We start from the raw sequence: 21,739 nt of genomic DNA, 5'->3' as shown, positions 1-21,739 counted from the left end.
ATATAAATTAAAGTCTACTTTGAAAATGATTTTTTAGTCAAAAATACTCATACATTCTTCATTGTCTGTTGAGACATTCACACAAAGTATTCGCATACATAAATCTTGTATATCTTTCTCAATTCTGATTGTTCAAATAAATCCGTAAATGTTTTGCCAGAAACATATATAGACTTATCTGAGGAGCATGGCTATGTATTCTTGATATCATACACTAATTGTGATGTTCGAAGATTCCATAATTTATAGTTTTTGTACTGCCAGGCATTGTACCTCGCTTTCAACGTTGAAATCCACAATGTATTACAGAGTAATCAAGGGAACCAAAATTCTAGCGGAAATCAATAGAATGTAATCCAGGGACAAAGACCATACATGGAAAACAGACAAACACAGCAAAGAACATAAAGTAAACTAAAATAATACATACAAAGTAACAAAATTGAATGAGCAATTCGGACTCCACTAAAATTGGAAGCATGGACCAGGGGCACCAGTAGGATAAGCATCCCCTGCTTCCAGAAACATCCGCCAAGTTGCTCATAAAAAGTCAAGTCCGGGGTAGACGAAATATTAAAGGAAAACTATGACACGTTGAACAAATCACTTTTCATGATACAGATGGATACACCGTAACGATATACCAATACCAATCATGCAGTTTGACCTCGTCAGCAGCTGTTATTTGTCATCTTTTGCATTTGTTAATGGTTCCAACAATGTGAAAAGAAAACAGCCCTCATTGTGAATATGTTGGATGGTTAAAAATATAGTATGCATCATATCACGAAAGAACGGCAAGTCACATAACGCATTTTTTAAAACAATATTAAACAAATATTAAGCAGCTTTGTGTTTAAATTTTTGGATTCCGGAGAAAAAATCAATAATTATTATTATTGATATAACTTAAAATAGATTTGATTTATAAGGTGTATAAGGTTTTAGTAGTACCTATAACTTTCAAATGTCAAATATGTTATATCTCTTTCTAGAAGTTCAATGCAAAAAAATCATGAATCTTGCAAGAAACCAGTACTGCTCAACAATCGGAGCGACGTGGTTTACCTTGGCTCTTAGTACATTTTGTACTGTCCATTTTATGTTATATAATGTTGTTTCCGGTATTGTTTCATCCTAGGACTTCCTCTCGTTTGTATTGTCAAACCATTTCTTATTCTTCTTCTTTCCTCTGAAGATATAGTTGACAATAGCATTGTGAACGTATTTATTCTCGCAATGTACTAATTTTTGTTATTTTCGTGATGGACAAAGAAGCGAAAAAAAGAACTATTATTACTGTATAACTATTAGTTTTAACCGCGAAAATTAATACGTTTTACACAATCATCAAAATAATATTAAATTATTTATTATTTTTTCAACGAGAGGGAGTTTCTCATACTTATCTCGTCGAGCGGCTTTGACGCCAGATGAGATGAGCATGAGAAACGTCCGCGAGATAAAAAAAAATATTAAATAATCTGTCATCGATGTTTTGCTGAATTGTAAGGTATTAGATTTCTTTTATTTTCAGTAGTCCTGACCTAAATATGTAAGTTTTATAAGCGCTGCAAAATTTTCATATCGGGACTATTTTTCGGCAACGTGCTACGTGACGTCACGTATGTTGTTCAGATGTGATACACTTCATTTGAAAAAAAATCAGTTAACTCTGACTGTCGCATTTATTTTTTGTTGTTGTTTGTTTGTTTGTTTGTTTTTTTGGGGTGGGAGTATTCATGCTAATCGGGTAATTTACTGTTTTAATCATTTTCCTTTGTAGACTAGACAATATTGCCACAAATTAGCCATTATTTCATATGTAGTAAACAAAGAGACGGTTATTTTGGTCGTCAAATATTCCTACGCTGTTTCTTATATGTCACGCGAGGACATAGAAACTAGCGATAATTGTTATTCTCACTCGACTGGCGTGAGATTGAAAATAACAAGATCAAGGGGTTTTGAAACAAAATAGCGATAATATTACTTTACGTCTGAGAAGGCGTTGTTTTATATTTATTGAGGAGGACACACAATTATCATAGTATACATACTTTCTGACACCGTATCTCCACAGATTAATTTCAGCCTTACATTCTGAATACAAGATTAATTGTTAGATCTAAAAAATCAAATGAATACTAAATGGCTTAGTTCTTATAATACAGAGTTGAACACAATCGTTGTCAAAGGAAATATGTATTGGATAGGAACAAGGTCGCTGCTGATGGTTTATAGAAATCGGAAGTAGTATGCCTTTGGTTTTGGATTTACACAGCAAGTGAGTACAAGTTTAAGTATTTTTAGAAGATAAAAACACTTATGGGTGATACATGTATACGTGATTAGGATGTGCAAAAAACTAAAAGATGTCTCCAACAGAGAACTTTTTCACAAGTTTCAGATATTGACAGTAGTTTTCTTGTTTTTATTGGTACACATCATGCTGCTTGTATATAAAAACATTCTTAATTTCATACGTGTTTTTAGTTTAATTTTAATTTGTTCTATAATTTCGAGTTTTAAGCCATTTGGTGTATATCAGATTTTTTAAAGCTGTTTATTATCCACTATTTAAGTGATGAAACTTTAGGGTGTCTCATCACCAAAGAATTAAGGAAGTCACACAAACACACACACACACACACACTGAAACAAACGAAAAACCTCTCTAACGCTTAGGATTGAACACAGTAATGTAGGGTTCAAAGGGCTCTCTAACGCTTAAGATTTAACACAGTAATGTAGGGTTCAAAGGGCTCTCTAACGCTTAGGATTCAACACAGTAATGTAGGGTTCAAGGGGCTCTCTAACGCTTAGGATTCAACACGGTAATGGCGGGTTCAAAGGGCTCTCTAACGGGATTCAACACAGCAATGTAGGGTTCAAGGGGCTCTCTTGTGCTAAGGATTCAAACAAGGCTCTATTTCGATGATACATTGACAGTTACTTCTTCTGTAATATATTTTGACGTAAGGTCTTCCACCAAGTTATTTCCGGATGGTGTAAAATACATAAAAAGATTATTATATTACCTGATAAATCGTTTAAGGGAATTGGTGCTTCGCTGGATAAGTAAAATAAAGTTAAATTAAAATTCCTTTATAATAAGTAAATTGATACAAGGAAATTTTTAACACAATAAGAAAGACATTTTGCTACCATAACTCTTTGTTAGTGAATTTGAATTTTTCAATTTCTGTTTTTTTTTTGTACTTCTAATTTCTCAATTTTTAGAAATTTATTTTTATCTCGCTCGTTCAACATTTAAATTTTATCACAGCCTAACATAATAACGATTCTTTTTCTATAATGCCGAAAAATCAATTATCTTTGATATTTCTATACTTAAAGAATAAATATCGAATACTTATTTGAAACACAAAGAACTTGTGCTCGAACAATAAAATAATAAATGTAAAGAAGGAAATCTTTTGATTATCAAAGGCGATAACATTTCCCACGACACTTCCGTATATAGGTGTTTATTGGAATATATGCCTTTGTAAATGAGTTATCTGACAAGATTTATAATTATGTACCATCCCACGGTTTTTAAATTATTTAAATTTGAAGACCTTTCAACACTGACATTCCTATACGCCATTTTACCACCAATTATGGACATATTAACAAATAAATATAAAACTGTATAGAAAGGGGGGTGGTCGTGTGTTTTCCACTGCAATGGAGCCTGATAACAATCGCCTTTTTCAGTATTAATATTGAATCTAAATTAAATTTCATTTTGTCAAGGCGTACTTAATACATAGTCAGCATTAACAATATCGTTACAGAATTATAAGAAGTATAGGTGTGCAGTGTCTGCATTGCATAAACTAACCAGGGACACTGTGATTATATGCGAAGTTTATATATTTATTTATTTACGATATTGTGTTAGACAAACTTATTTATCTATTTATAACATGAATAATTTGTATTTATTATGTTTTTCATCAAGTCTTTGTTTTGTGGTTTTTGATTATATGAATCGCGAACTTTGTACAAATTGCTGTAAAGGGTGACACGGTACCAAAGCAAGCTATAATTTTGGTTGCTCATAGAGAACGAACCAATGAAAAATTTTGTTGAAGATCAACTAAATTATTATCCTATAGAAAAGATGTTTCTCCTATGTCAGATTCAAACATTTAAACACTGCATGTAAAAACAACAATGATTTGTCATGTTAATGCATCTTCACATCTTTATTTGTAATCTCTAATAACATTTAACTTCTCTAATAATTTTCTGTCAGTGCTTATGTTTCTAGAATTGTCAAGGATAGAAAATTCATGGTTCAAAGTTATCAGGCTTACAACAGTAGGGAATAGTTTTAGGACAAAACCGTTAGGAATTGTTTTATTGCAGCATCAGAAAGAACTCTTTTTGAGTAGAATAGTTTGAAGCTGTTTTCTGGAACACTAATTTTATGACATTCACAGAAATATTTCCCGGGTAAAATTGTTAAAAATTGTTCAAAAGCAGAATCTTTAGAAATCTTTATAGTGTAGTTTGTCTAACTGGTGTTGAATTTGCATCCACATAAAGCTAAGAAATATAGTGATAGAAGGCTACAATATAGAATATACCAAATTGGGAAAACGATCAGAATATTAAAGTCTACAAAATCTACTATGTATGTATTCTGTTTCTTTCTGATTCGGAAGATGCGCTGGTGCATGTCTATATACCTAGAAACAAAATCAAAAATAAATATACTGTAACTATTTTAATTTCAGTGAATGCTTAACCTAAAAAAAGACGTAAAAATGAAATTAAGTATTAGATTCAGGTACGTCTTTGTCATATAAATTATAAAACTTTATTAGGATTCGGAATTAAGATATATCCGCAAAATCTGGGTAAATAAAGTATCTTTTGTTGATAAGATTGTCCAGAGTTATGTGCGCCTTATTATGGCTATTGCACGAACCGTCTGAATTGGTATAAACTTGAAATAAAGGTCTGATATCTTCCACTTAAGCTATGCTAGAGCTGTCCTGAATTATTCCATGCCCCTGACAAAAATTGAAAAAGTAATCAAGGGAACCAAGGTTATAGCGGTAATCAAAAGAATGTAATCCAGGGACAAAAACCAGACATGGAAAACAGACATACACAACAAAGAACATAAAGTAACTAAAATCATACATACAAAGTAACAAAAGTAAATGAGCAACTCGGACTCCACTAAAAACTGGGAGCATGGACCAGGTGCACCGGTAGGGTAAGTGTCCTCTGCTTTTCTAGAAACACCCACCGAGTTGCTCATAAAAAGTCAAGTCCGGGGTAGACAAACGAGGGAAGGAAAACTATGACCCGTTGAATAAATCAGTTTTCATGGTGCTGATGGATACACCATAACGATCCACGAGTTCATGATAACGGCCATAAAACTTCTGTAGTGATGACTTCAATCTTGTAGCAACATAACTCTGTTCCAGAAGCCTATTTGTTAGAGTTCTAGCAGAATACAAAAAGTCTGCGTAGTTTCGACAAGCTCTGGCATAACGTATGAGTTGTGATATGAACACTCCATACGCAGGAGCCGAAGGGATGTTGCCGCAGATAAAATAATGTGTTTAATTTGTCAGCAGGACATGTGATCCTGATGATTTAATTCTAAATATAGTTAAGTATTACTCTCATCAGATGTTATAATGCCTAATAAAGTATTGTAATTTTATCATTTGTACATCATTATTTATTTTTGCAATATTCTAGAAACTCCTTCATTTTTTATGTATAGTGAACGATAAAAAGGCAAGTTTAATACTAGTAGTTATAAGTTCCAGAGACTCTGTTATTGCCTTTGTTTTTAATTATGAGAAAATATTTCCCGGATTGATAATAATTGTACCAAATCCTATATATGCTACTAATACGGCTGATTGATAGTCAGTATATCACTAATACAGCAGTATATCATACAATATTGTCGTCGGTGATTTCTGACTGATTGATAGTCAGTATATCACACAATATTGTCGTCGGTTTTGGCGATTTCTGACTGATTGATAGTCAGTATATCACACAATATTGTCGTCGGTTTTGGCGATTTCTGACTGATTGATAAGGGATTGATGACTAATTGTTTGGGCATTGATGACGAACTGTTTGTAATAAGTTTTCATAAGAGTTCAATGGATAATTTATTAATGATGCAATCTGTTTTCTTTGTAAAAAAGCGAAATGGCAGTTAGTCTTGCTTTAAAAACCTACCTATACTGATTGAAAGAAAAAACAATATTCTTATGTACAAATTAAAGCATAAATAACATTTTGAAGTCATGGACGAAAAAAAACATGGTTCATGGTTCTAGTATCATACACGGCATAAGTGTCACAATCCATTATTCTAAAGCTATTAATTTCTTGATGATTTTTTTAAACACTTCTATCCTCTAAAATGATCCACATTCCCCGAATGTTATCTTGAAATCATCTACGATATCAAACTTACCATCCATTCTCAGTTCTGGTTTCACTGTTTAGGGTAATGTTTGTCAATAAATCAATGTAAAACCTTAAAACCAAATAAAACATTAAAGTATCATATAAATGACCATAACTTTTACACACATGCAAATGAATTGAAAAATAAATGTAACAGAATAAAAACAGATTGCAAATGCAAATCAAATGTAATGCTCAATCTCTTATAAATTAATACATGGTTCTTTTCGAAGATTGAATGACTGTATAAATTTAAAATATCTATAGACCTAGAATATCTTAATGTGATTGTTATTATACCGTCAACAGTGGAGTTTTACAGCTAGTTTATAGAGAATGTACTGACCTGCAACGTTACCTAACACAACTCAGGACTTACATGATGAAGTCACTTATGCTGGTATAATTTATGAAACTTTGAATTTGCTGGCTCATTCTGCATAAAATTACACTAACATTACAATTTTCTTTTGTCCCATTCGGTCTGAAAGGAAGAAATATCGTTTAGGCAGATCATTTGATTTCAGTTTCCGTTAAACAATCCTAGTTTCGAAGATTTCATACATGGCATCGACCCCAAAGATCTCGAAATTAAGGACACTACAGACACTCCGCAGTCAAACTCATATCTTAACCTACACTTTGAGATCGATGGAAAACAAAAAATATTGACCAAACTTTACGACAAACGCGATGAATTTTCATTCTACATTGCCATCTTTCCTTTCATCTGTGGCAAATTTCCTTCAACACATGCATGGGGTTATATCACAACTCATACGTTATGCCTAATTTTGCCGACACTACGCACACTTTTTGTATCGCGCTAAATGTTTTGCAATTAGCCTTCGGTAACTGGGGTCTGTTACTATTAGATTGAAGTCATCATACACAGGTTTGGTGGTCGTCATCATGAACTCGTGGATTGGTACGGTGTATCTATCTGCAGCACGAGATCTGATTTGTTCACCGTGTCATAGTTTTCCATTCCACTTTCGTCTACCTCGGACGGCCGGTGTTTCTAGAAAATCAAAGGATGCTTATCTTACTGGTGCACTTAATCCAGGCTTCCAGTTACCCCGTAAAGGATCAATTACCTTCAATATGTTGAACAATGAAATGAGTATATAATAGTTGAATTCTAAATGAATAATTTGAAATTCTATATGTACATAAACGTGTGAAGCTTTGTTTTGAATTTTAACTCCTACTAATTAAAAACAACAACTAAACATGTTTGATCAAAGAACCGTGTGGGACTCCATTTCAGTGACCACATCCATGGTAATCACAGTTGGGAATTGTCAACCACAGTATCCTGTCAACACAGATCAATTGCACGCAATTTATTGAATAGTTCTATACGGATGTAGTAACATTACACACTTATTACAAGGCTGTCAAAGTAGTAGCAAGTACGAGGATGTCTAGTGATATATAATTTTAATGAGTGTTTTGCACAACAGACACTGGATATTTATGAAATATTATGCTAGGATTTACACTGAGAATACTGAGAGTCGTTATCTAGTGTGGTAGGTTCGTTTTTCTCTAAAATGCATTATAACTTGTTTTTAAATCGTTGTTTCCTTAAGTGAAAGAGTAACGGCACAATTGCAGAGGACGCTTACCCTACCGATGTATCTGGTCCATGCTTCCAATTTTTAGTGGAGTCCAAGTTGCTCATTTGCTTTTGTTACATTTTATGTATGATTTTAGTTACTTTATGTTCTTTGTTGTATATTTCTGTTTTCCATGTCTGGTCTTTGTCCCTTGATTACATTCTTTTGATTACCGTTATAACCTTTGTTCCCATGATTACTCTTGTCACATTCAAAATAATACTAAATAGGAATAGTCAATAGAAGGGAATTCCATAGAACAAACATTACGGCGGATATAGACAATTTCGGAACAACCGACCACAAGTTTTATTAAAAAAATATTTCCACTTCAGTCCAATTCATGATTTATAAATGTATCAAACGTCTCAGAATCCTTCCTGCTGATGTCAGATGGAATAGTTTCTGAAGATGCTTAATGCTTACTGTTGATGTGGGGAAAATTATATTCACAAAATTGTAGGAAGATTTGAGCTTTTCAGTGTTCTGCATTTAATTACTAAGCTTTAGCAGGTGAAGATAATACCACAATTTATTTTTGACGTTTTTGGAGATGAATTACCAACACAAACGACAGTAATATATAATATATTACAGTGAACTAACAACTTAGTTCAATCGATGAGTAGCAAGTATTGGCGAGAACATATACTTATAACTTCAGAACTCTTTTCGTACATATTTGCCACTACAATACCTAAGTATCATATTTCAGAATATTTTTGTGTATAAACTAACATTGAAACTTGTGTATATTAAATGACTGTATGACAGTACAGATTCAAGATCGGTTTTAATCAAAATTGATCATAAATGTTTCCGATAAAACTTCTGATTACAATATCCATTGATTTTTTGAAAGTATGTTATACTACCAAAAGCCGTTGCAATTGTTTTACCCAATGTTTTCATTGTTCCGTTCACTTCTTTTGAAGTCTCTCTATTTGAAACATTAACCGACGTCTTTAAGCAATTACTTGGATTTGTTAAAAAGGCAACTCACGAATGACTTTGGATAATACACATTCACCGTCAAGACTAATGCTTCAATACACACTCACGGTTCAGAATAATGCTTCAATACACACTCACAATCCAGAATAATGCTTCAATACACACTCACGGTCCAGACTTATGCTTCAATACACACTCACGGTTCAGACTAATGCTTCAATACATACTCACGGTTCAGACTAATGTTTCAATACACACTCACAATCCAGAATAATGCTTCAATACACACTCACGGTCCAGACTTATGCTTCAATACACACTCACGGTCCAGACTTATGCTTCAATACACACTCACGGTTCAGACTAATGCTTCAATACACACTCACAATCCAGAATAATGCTTCAATACACACTCACGGTCCAGACTTATGCTTCAATACACACTCACGGTTCAGACTAATCTTCAATACACACTCACGGTTCAGACTAATCTTCAATACACTCACAATCCAGAATAATGCTTCAATACACACTCACGGTTCAGACTAATCTTCAATACACACTCACGGTTCAGACTAATCTTCAATACACACTCACAGTCCAGAATAATGCTTCAATACACACTCACGGTCCAGACTTATGCTTCAATACACACTCACGGTTCAGACTAATCTTCAATACACACTCACGGTTCAGACTAATCTTCAATACACTCACAATCCAGAATAATGCTTCAATACACACTCACGGTTCAGAATAATCTTCAATACACACTCACGGTTCAGACTAATCTTCAATACACACTCACAGTCCAGAATAATGCTTCAATACACACTCACAGTCCAGACTTATGCTTCAATACAAAGTCGCATTAGTTTCCTTTTGAACATTTTGAAAATTTAGAGACTTCCTCGAAATATAAAAAATGAACAAAATGTCCCGCTGTGCCTATTGCTATTCACAAAATCAACACGTATATTACAAAAAATTCTAACGGAGTTAGCCTGGGACCTTCACAAAATGGTTTTACCATGTACATAAAAATGTAGATTATCCTCAAGTAATGAATGGTTTAAATAATTTTTCCACTTGAGATGGTAACATGTAAACTTTACCATAGTGAGTATAGAAGTTCTTTAAATGAAGAATAGCTTGAAGGAGAATCGGTTTCTTTCGCAGACTCTGTCTAAAACTTGTAAAATGTAAAGTTTTTCTTGGAAATTTTATTACTGCTATATGGTTGAAAAGTAACGTGTATTTTAATCATTTTATTATTCGTTTAGAATGGGATGATATGTTTAATGATGAACTACTTCACACAAGACCAAAGACCAAAGACTCGACAATATAATCTATGTGACATCGTGTAACATACATTCAAACAATGTATGTTCATAAGAGACAGTTTTTGTGTATATATATATATATATTTTCCCCCGCTTTACTTAATTGTGGTGCGGACTGTCTGGCTTAAGCAAGAAAAATATATTCGTATGGCATATCGGATTCTAATTTATGTTATAATTGAAGCTCGTATGATAATTTTAGTGATGTAATTACAAAACTATCTTGCACTGTATGAAAGGTACAACATGGCGTAACGTCCTGTCAGACTGAAATCAAGCTATTACTTTATTTTGAATATCATTATGAGGACAGCATTCTCTATTAAGTTGTTTAATGTGTCTACATAATTATTCATTCTAGTTTGTTTTTGTCTTAGAAGATATTACATATTGATATCAATATAGTATATCGATGTCGTTTTAAGAGTTATCTCCCTTAATTTTAATTTTACAATTAATTGTTATAGTTCAAAGGATTATATGAAAGGCAAATTCTTAATTTCTGCTTTCTACAACAAATATAACAAAATGCCAAAAATAAAGACATAAAGAAACAAGGCGCACATTTTGTATGATTCTTAGCTGGGTGGTATTGAATTCGTCTAATTTTACTAACACTTGTTTTGATAAGAAGCAAATGTGCAATCCAATTGTATTGCTTGAAAAAAAAAAGAAAAACAAAGATATATTATAAAACATCCTTGAAAGAAATTCAAATTAATAACAAAAATAAAAATGTGTACGTTTTCAAAACAATTATCACAATTTGGAAGATTAATCAAGGGAATCAAGATTTTAGTAGAAATGAATAGAGCATAATACAAGAACAAATACAAGACAGGGAAACAGCCACATACAACAAAGAGATTTGAATACACAAATTAACATTTTACCCCCCCCCCCCAAAAAAAAAAAAAAAACAAAAAAAAAAAAAAAAAACAAACAAACAAAAAAAAAACAAAAATAAAAACAAAAAAAAAACAAAAAACAAAAACAAAACAAAAACAAAAAACAAAATAAACAAAACAAAAACAAAAACATGTAATGATTCTTAGCTGGAGTGCTACTGAATTAATCTCATTTTGCTACCAATCGTCATGATTCGAAGCAATAGTGAAATCCAATTATACTGCTTGCACACGAAAAACATCATTATATCATAAAACATGCTTGAAGGAAATATGAAACTTGTTAAGTATTCCTATATCGCGATAGTTTGACAACTTTGATTTTACAGCATTAATTATTATTGAAATTATTTATGAAGTCAAGCCTCAAAACGGAATACCTTTCATTAAATCTATTTTTGCCGGTTTATTAAAAGATATGTAAATAATGTAAAGGAAAACAGAGCTTACGTGTGCTTACAGGCCGACTGTATAAGGTGCTTATAAAATTATCAATATGGTCTGCCATTGGTTGCCCCTAATTCAATAAAATCTAATAAATGAATAACTTGAACGCAATAACAAACGGTAGATTGTGAAGATTAGGAACACATTTATCTAGATACAAATAAGCCTAATTGGCAATATGTTCAGAGACAAAAGCCAAAGATAAATATAAAGAGTAATCACGGGAACCAGTGGAAATCAAAGGAATATCCAGGGACAAAGACAACACATGGAAAACAGACACGAACAGCAAAGAACATAAAATAATCAAAATAATACAAACAAAGTAACAAAAGTAAATGAGCAACTGGGACTGCACTAATACTACAAGCATGGACCAGGTGCACCGGTAGGGTAAGCGTTCTCTGCTTTTCTAGACACACCCGCCGAGTTACTCATAAAAGGTCAAAGCGAGGGTAGACGAAAGAGGAAAGAAAAACTATGAATTATGACACATTGAACGAATCAGTTCGCATGGTGCTGGTGGATACACAGTAATGAGTTCATGATGACCATAAAACTTCTGTAGTGATGACCTCAAAAAGATATATATATAAGGGTCTGAAAAATGTCACAAAAAATCCATATTATGCAACGTTTCAGGATGAATAACACCTAGATGAACTATATATACATGCTACAACAGAGCCTTAATATACACAGGAAAATTGTAGCGTCTGTTTTTTTTCATGTTTTGAAGAACACCTGAAAAACAAATATTTCTGATCAGATTTGTTTTTGTTTAGGACCACCATAAAGTATATGAAAGACATAATTTCATTCAATGAATATATAAATATGAGAAATATCCATTATTCACTTGTTTCACACATTTACCGACATTTTCAATTGTATAGGTTACTTCATATTTTTGACGAAAACACATAGATAAAAGTCCATCCAGAAAAGGGACTATTCTATTTATACAGGTTTAACAATGGAGGCATGGTATGGTAGCTCTACTTTACCCTACTTTACAGTACATTCATATTATCGATGGACTTTTTTAAATGTTTGGTAGAGAAAACTTGATTAAAAAGAATAGAATTAAAATCAGGATTACGATTAAAGTGATTGGAAATGTTTATGAAGAGAAAGGCTTGCCTTGAAATACACTGAAAATGAACATTTAAAGGGCAGGTGACTCTGTCAAAAACCTCATTTTTCTAAGATTTTATTGGAAAAAATATCTAAGCAAATCCAATGATGCAAATCAAATAATGGTCTTTTCAAATAAAAAAAAAACCTTTTTAGTAATATTTCATTGTCAGATTGGTGGGTTTTTGACATGCATGATCAATCAATAAGATGGGAAAAAAAAATCAGTCGATGAGGTGAAGTTGTTTTCCATAAATGTTAATAGTTAATAGTTATTATTCGTATCTTAACGACACATTTAAGATTGTTTAATAGAAGCTGTTTGAAGTTTTAAAGATCAGAGAAAATTAAAGGAAACTAAACTATTCATAAACATATTCGGAAAACATAATTTGCCTGTAGTCAACAACAAAATGGATAAACGGTAAACTAACGAATAAGTCAGGTGATTTAAATGATCATGTGAGAAGGGAATACTTATTAAGAAGGTATATTCTAAGATATTACCACACAGACTAAAAAATTGCGAATTGTTTTCATTCGGGGTGGGGGGAGGGGGCAAGGTATTTTTTCAAAACTGTAAGGCAGATAAAGGAGAAAGCAATACTTAAATAACACTCCAGATAAGAATCATGCACAATGTGATTCATGAGTGAAAACCCTATATATTTTTATTTTTGATATTTTGTTTGTAATGCCATAGTAAACAGAAATTAACATTTTTCATATATCCCGTGTTCTTAGGAGATAAAAATTATTGAGAATGCACTGTAGATTTCAAAATTAAGGGAGATAAATGTGAATGCATTCAAATTGTACAGAATCTATTGGATTTTCAATGTTGATTCTATCCTTAAAGCAGGCAGATTGGAATGAATAATTACATATTTCACAATATAGACCCATAAAACAACTTAATTTAAAAAAAAAAGATGTATCCCTTTTGGGGTGTATTACATTTTCCCGATTCTTACAAAGACAGCTAATCAGAACAAAACAATATCTCAAACTGATGTAAAAGAATGATCAAGTGAATCAGGATTCGATCGGAAATCTAAACAAGGAAAACAGACACTCACAACAAAGAACATTAAATAACCAAAATAATAGAAAGAAACAAAATTAAATGAGCTACACGGACACCCGACTGGGAACACGGATCACGTGGTTAGCGTCCTAAAGGGAGCAAACACATTAGTCCATCATTTTAAGATACCCGACTTTAAAAAAAATATTCTGAATGATTTGTTTTTATATTTTTACAAAACTGTGCAAGGAATTTGAAGATTTTTTATTACCTAAATAAACAACCCTTTTCAGAAATGGCCACCTCCAACTCATTTTTATCTATACAAATACCATATGTGTCAAACCATATGTGTTTTCAGTACTCTCAAAACGCAAAGAGCGGATAACAAAACAAATAATCTGATTATAAAGAAAAGCAAAACATTTGTTACTGGAAAAAAAGAGGACGCTTACCCTACTGGTGCACCTGGTCCATGTTTCCAGTTTTTAGTGCAGTCCGAGTTGCTCATTTGCTTTTCTTACTTTGTATGTATGATTTTAGTTACTTTATGATCTTTGTTGTGTATGAAAAAGTAATAAAAATTAAAATTAACGTTTCCGCGAAACATGTAGAAGTCGCCTCGCGTTTTCGGATCTATTTTTGAGACGCATATAATTAATTGAACTGCATATTATTATTCGACTAGCCTTAAAGAACCTACATATCAATTTTCATCAACATCAGACAATTTTGAATTTATAACCGCAGTGCCGGCCATTTTGAAAATCGCGGCCGAAACGCACGCAATATGTTTGTTGTTTTGTTAGAATGATTGAGTTTAATTCATTCAAGTTTGGTTAAATTCTCATCAGCAATTTTCGTGATATATGAGTTTCATATTCCGGTGTAAAAATGGGTACGTTCAGCCCGACGGTCATTTTGAAAAAAAAATAGAAATGAAAAAAAAATTCACAGTTCTGCATCATTCGAAAATTAGTTCTAATTTTATGGGAAGTTTCGTCTCAATCAGATGAGCCTTTTCGAGAAAACAGAGACTTCAATGAGTTTTATGACAGGAGATTCGAAATAATAATAATAAGAAGAAGAAGAAACACAGTAAAACAACTATAATTCTGATATAACATAATTTGACCCGATTTTTAATTCTACCTCAATAAATCAACTTTATGACATCCTTTCATCTTTAGTATTATTAACACTTGATTGTCACGATCATCGCAGCAAGCGATACAATTAATTTGGCGATTTATGCTACATACAACTTCGTGGTCGGCGACTTAATAAAGATTGAGAGATGGCCAACAAGAAACCACGTGCTTCAGTAAATAAAAGCAGAACACAATAAGTTGTAGCATAACAGTAATTTTTTTCTATCAAATGACATTATTTTAAGTTCCCTAAAATCAACAAACTTATAAACAGATCGATGAGTTATTGTCCTTGATTTCGATTTTGTGTGCATTCTTTTTTAATTTTTCCTACCATTTCAGATATAAAAAAAATCTGTTCTTGTAGATAAACTGACTATGTGACTTTAAATTGATGACAATAATTTGTTTGCTTGTTTGTTTGTTTGTTGGGGTTTAACGCCCGAGCAGCAATATTTCAGGCGATAAACATGAAGTAGATGATAAAATGAACACGAAATGATAAGATAAAAATTCGGACGCGACACAAGGACAATTGTTTCGAGAAATTTTGATTGCCACTGGAAATAGGGAGGTGGGTAGGGTCGGGCAATTTAGCCTCCTGTGGCGGAGCCCTATGGTTCCTAGACCGGAAGAATACCATAGTAGTGTTTTTAACGTGCGAGGAACGTGGCATCTTTCCCAACACGGTGCACCACTATAGTTTGCGGTCAGGTTTTCCGTATTATAGCCTGACAACCCCAGCATGTAAAACGCCAGGTACCCTATTCCACCACCTGTGGCACACAACCCTGTTGCTCTGTGGGCAGAGCGCCCTAGCCCCCGGCTAGGGTTCTGAGCACTATTTAGTCGCCTTTTACGACAAGCTTAGCACTACTGCAGGCCTATTCTTTTAACACCCGGACCTGCACGGGCCGACAATAATTTGAAAACAAACTTGTACGTATGTCATCACCTGCGTTGGTTTCAATAACCACATTCTTAAATCATACAAAAGTACGTGTATAAAACATGAATGTGCATTTGTTGCACTATACATGTAGCAACCAAACGTCATTTCAAGGCATTATGCATGAGTAATCAAGGGAATCAAGGTTATAGCGGTAATCAAAAGAATGTAGTCTAGGGACAAAGAAATCATATAATGATATAGATAACCGTTCACCATTTTTTGTCGCAGATACGTGCTTTCACTTTTTGGGATATAAAGTCAAATTTGCTTCTATTTATTTTCGCGATTTGAAGTTAATCTATTTGTAATAAAGGGACTTGTTCAAGTTCAAAGGTCAAAAGTTCTTAGCCAAGTCCGTACAGAATGCGGGATTGTATTGAATCGAATTTTATCTGTCCTTCAACTTCCATTTAAGGATAGAATTAAGATATTTAGTTACAACGACAAACCGATAAGTTCGTAAAAGCTTTATTGCTTAATAACTATACAAATCAGGTTAGATGTCTACCGTCCACGTTAGATCGACGTGATGCGGCTTTCATCGATAATATTATTCTGATAGAGACATAATTTGACTCGATTTTTAATTCTACCTTAATAAATCAACTTTATGACATCCTTTCATCTTTAGTATTATTAACACTTGATTGTCACGATCATCGCAGCAAGCGATACAATTAATTTGGCGATTTATGCTGCATACAAATATAACTTAATAATGTTAATAACAAGATCTCTTTCTCCTCAGTACAAACTGATTAAGAAAGTTGATATTGCTCTGATCCATTTAATTGATATTGGAAGGTATTTTTTCATACAGACAGGCACGTTTTACCGGTCTTTATCATATGAATGTTTTTTTTTCTCTCATAATCCAAATAACGGTAATCCGAGTCCTATACACGTTTAATGATATTGCTTTTTATGAAATTACAGACACTGTTAAGTCATGCAGCCTCATATCTTGTCCTACACTAAGAGAACAATGGTAAAACATTTTCCTTAACTCTTATAAGGCTGCCTTTTTAGCTGATCTGATCCAAGAGAAGAAGTATCGTTTAGAAAAAATCTCAATTTCCGCCATATAAATGATGTAATATCGTCATACACTCCTAGTTTCGGGGATTTCATACATCTTATCTCAAATTATTTAAGATAAATGATACTACAAATTTTGTGAAGTCAGTCTCATATCTTGATCTAATTTTAAAAGAGCGATGGTAAAGGAAACCATTCACCAAATTATACGACAAACGTGATGGCTTTTCATTCCGTATTGTCAACTTTCCTTGCCGTAACTACGTAGACTTTGTGTGTCGCGCCTTTTTACAATTAGGCTTCAGGAACAGGCAGCTATTGTTAATAGATTGACGACATCACTACAGAAGTTTGATGGTCGTTGTCATGAACTCGTGGATTATTATGATGTTTTCATCTGCACCATGAAAACTGATTTATTCAACGAGTCATAGTTTTCATTTCCTCTTTCGTCTACCCTGGATTTGAATTGTTATGAGCTACTCAATGGTTGCTTCTAGAAAAGCAGAGGACGCTTACCCTACCGGTGCACATTGTTCATGCTCCTATTTTTGTTTTTGAAGTCCGAGTTCCTCATTTACTTTGTTGTTAATTTGTATGTTTTATTTTGATTATTTTAAGTTCTTCGTTGTGTGTGTCTGTTTCCCATGTCTGTCGTTTGTCCCTTGATTACATTCTTATAATTTCCGCTAGAATCTTGACAAGTCCGAGTTGTAATAAAAATTGTTTAGTTTCCTGTTTGTTTTCGGGTGCGTTCATGTACTTGAATTTTGACAGATTTCAATTGTCCCATTATTGACGCTTCGGAGTTTTTTTGTTGCGGATGTATAGAAAAGATGCAAGATAAAAAATTCGCCGTATTTAAATTATCGCAAAATCATAGGCACGGGATAGAGGAATATTCCACGTTATTACGAGAAATAATATATATAGGAATAGTTAACATACAATAGCTGATCCATGAGTAAGTGTAATACGGTGATAAAACTTGATATACTTTTATAGAAACATAGCCGCAACGCAGATAAAAACTGCAACGAACCAAACTAATGTGTCTACGTGGTGGACATACACAAAGACACTACAACCAGGGTACAGTTTACGAAGTATTTTTAAGGTTTTTTTGTTCACTTTAACTAAGATAAATCATTTATAAAGGGTTTTAAAAGTCAAAGGTGGTATACTTTAAATATATTTTTTTCTCATGTTATACAAGTACACATGTATGTTGTCATAATATTTAACATCCGTTTTTCCCATTATTTTACTCTGAGTAAAGTTAAACGTTTGAATTCCTTGTGGTTTTTCAACTGCTTTGTCACTAAATTTTCCAGTCTATTATATTATTGTTGTTATCTGTGCACAAGAGTAAAGCACTTAAGCTATTGAAGTCTGTGAAATCGATTTTAAGTCGTTATAACCTGAAGTCATTCCGGTAACAGAATGCAATTATAAGAGATTGTTAACAGATTTTCTCCGCTTAATCGAGCATAAAGGCCTTGTCTAATAAGCCTACATACTTCAGCGCGATAGACGGAGACTTTCCTCAATATTTTTATACAAATCTTTGAACTGCTATTTAAAAAAATCAGATAAACAAGAAGTTGTAAACATTGTTAAAATATTGATTAGTTTGGTCTCTATTACATTATTGCTGTCATAATGAAACACCAATTAGCGTGATTGTTTAGCTAAGTTTGAAATGAAAAGAAATATTACAATATTTTGTAGCAATTATTGATTCCAAAAACAGAGTTTGAAAGCACCAGTTTTTATAAATAATCTATACGGAAAAATATGGTAACGTGTCAATAAAATTGTAGTCGCATCCTAGTCTTCATTTAGTCGAACCGTCAAATTTTAGTTAGACCTATAAGCTTAAATGCTTTTTCTTATATGAACTGTATAAAAATGTACCCAAGTACAGACCTCTATTAGTTGTCTCGGTACATTATCATTGCTTCAAAATACAGAAAGGTCAGACTGATAAATCATAATTCTAATTGTCACTAAGGACATTTACATCAATCACAGCACTTATAAGATATAGAGACGTGTCTTGATTCTATCATTTACTATGCCAATTCTTTGGTACAGATCTTGAAAGGTATAATTTCCAACTTACACCATTTTTCATTCAAAATGTATTCCCAATTTCCCATTAAATAATTCACATCCCCAAATAGAATCCCCACTGGATATTTCAATCTGCAGATCTATGTGATCAAGTATATGTTGGTGAAACACAAGAATGGTCAAATATCATTCTGGAATAACAGAAACAAATTCGCGACTGTTTTCACATATTTTAATCAATCTTCATTCCTGGACACGAAAATTCGTATTCTTGGAAAAATAAACCACCCAACGAACAGTCCTGACTAGGTACTGACTGCAACATCAAAGTCATGGTTTACCTACTGCATCCGCACTTTTCAATTATCACAGGCTATTGCAGAATCTCGAGATTAAGGATTTCAACGCTTAACCACCTGGCTGTTCTTGCAAAAACTCCCCATTCAAATATGATCATTGCGGTCACGTCATTACGGGAAATTTAAACTTTATATAAAACGAATCTCTCCGTAAGTTTATTCCTAAAGATCCTAAATGTCGTGCACCATGCTCGATAAATTGGGATATAATTTTAAAACGCTTATGGGTGCCATGAAGGACTATGCAAGAGATTGGATAGAACGAGAACAAGATGATATTGATTCACGATCAGAGTTGGTAACGGCTGTGAGGTCTTTAATTTTGAAATGTATGAAAGTTTTAAGTAGGTCAATGAGTGTCAATGCTACATCAGTTTCAAAGACCCCGATGTAGCAAACACATGGTCTACTGTAAATGACAAATATGTTTTTGCACCAGCAGCTAAAGTCCAAAGTAACGTTGTAATTGTCTACAAAACGCATCTCGGACAATGTTTATTATCAATGGTAGGCCTAGAAAATAATCGCAAACATAAGACCTATTTTGCTACCACACTTTCCAAAGAAGAGATAGTGGAAAACCATAAATCTGTGCTATCCTCTTTGGTCTCTCAAGCAAAGACAATGATTGTGATCTACCGTACTAGATTACTAAGCTCCACCAAAAGCCATATAAACAACGCTACATAGCTGGAACTGCAAGAAGAACAACCAAACCTCTTTCAAAACGTCTATACTTACAGGTGTCTAAGAGGATCTCAAGCGCTACCATAACACATTTTCTCCCGTAGTGGTATACATTCAATGTGGATCCTGAAAAATTGAAAAGTTTTACGAAAACCGTGCATTCAAGATTGTAAGACTCAAAATAATTCTGTAACAGGGTAATGTTGCTAGAAGATTGAGGTAATCACTACAAAAGTTTAATGGTCGTTATCATAAACTTGACCTTTTATAAGAAACTCGTCTGATGTTTCTTGAAAAGCGGAGGACCCTTACCTTACGGTGCACCTGGTCCATGCTTCCAATTTTTAGTGGCGTCTGAAGTGCTTATTTACTTTTGTTGTTTTGTTCGTATTATTTTGGTTATTTCATGTACTTGTATTTCTCCAAATTCCCTATACCTTATATAAAATAGAATGGGAAATTTTTCCACTATGAGTACTTTATATTTTTCGCGTGTGTCAACACTTCTATTTTTCGAAGATTTCAAAAGCACTGATTTCTGCCTACTAAATTTAAGACAAGTTTGTTTACTAGGGCATTTGTTCATTGTAAATGTGTTCTTTAATATACAGTACAATACCACAGAATTAGATACCGAAGGTTCCCATTATCGTTATTTCTGAATTTCTACTCGATATGTCTTACCAAAGTCGTTAAGGTAAACTCCATAAATTGTCATTTTCTTTTTTAAAAAAGACCACGCTGAGCAATCAGGCAATCTTTAGTAAGGTATCATCATAGAATTACAGTCTTCGTTGACAGCAATAATGAAATGGAAATGACACGAGACGCGGGAATGAATTAATTGGAATCAAATCAATATTGTTAACATGTGAATCAGACAAAGAACATCGTATTGAAAGTTGTAGTTTTCAATAGACAGAGGCGTAAAAAAATGTCAGTTATTGATATTTTGTTTAAATATCTGTAAAATAATTTAAAGTGAACTGTTCAATATCGGATATAAACCTTGTATATTTGCTGTACTAGGAAGTTTATTTATTGGCACATCAATTGATTTGACAATGTCATGGAAAATACTTTTGATTTAACGGAATAATTTGTAAAGATGTGATAGTAAGTAAAGTAAATTAAATATTGGTAGACATTGTTTCGGAGTTACTGCCTCAATTATGTACTATACTTTCATGTAGTCATCAAGGACAGAATGAAGATAACTTTATTGTATTTGTGTCATTGTTCAAATGCAATTTCTTTATACTGAAATGACGATTGTTTTAAAAATACATAACCACATTGAATCATTATTTCTAAGGATACTTATGGACCGTAAATACCAGTATGAGAATGATATTCAAAACAATATGATAACACTTTGTCATTATACTTTCTGTATTAGAGTTTCAAATCAAATTGAGAAAGCAAGCATGATGATTATGATTGACATGTTTAATATGCATGATAATTATGATTGACATGTTTAATAAGATAAAAACTATATCCATTAATAGTTGAAATAAAATACAAAATAATTTAAGCAGTTTCTTGGCTGAATTTTAATTTTGTT

The 21,739-nt window shown here is 32.9% G+C and overlaps 1 protein-coding gene across 4 annotated transcripts in view; it reads left to right on the top strand.

Annotated features, from left to right (window-relative positions):
• Positions 1-2,035: 2,035 nt before the first annotated feature.
• The window catches only part of LOC148599879 (voltage-gated delayed rectifier potassium channel KCNH8-like), an 80,897-nt gene continuing 61,193 nt past the window's right edge, over positions 2,036-21,739 (top strand). For 3 of the 4 annotated variants that reach the window (XM_088557655.1, XM_088557653.1, XM_088557652.1), the window contains exon 1: positions 20,928-21,288. The gene's annotated coding sequence lies outside the window, so the exon portion shown is untranslated. Of the gene's footprint in view, positions 2,288-7,738; positions 8,004-20,927; positions 21,289-21,739 lie in introns of those variants that run through there. The other variant, XM_088557654.1, reaches the window with a different exon arrangement.

This window comes from Perna viridis, chromosome 13, assembly GCF_037379345.1.
Source record: "Perna viridis isolate PV_CMFRI_1.1 ecotype Kerala chromosome 13, ASM3737934v1, whole genome shotgun sequence".
Lineage (NCBI taxonomy): Eukaryota > Metazoa > Mollusca > Bivalvia > Mytilida > Mytilidae > Perna > Perna viridis.
The sequence above is the reverse complement of the archived record's forward strand: the minus strand, read 5'-3'. Positions and strand labels throughout refer to the sequence as shown.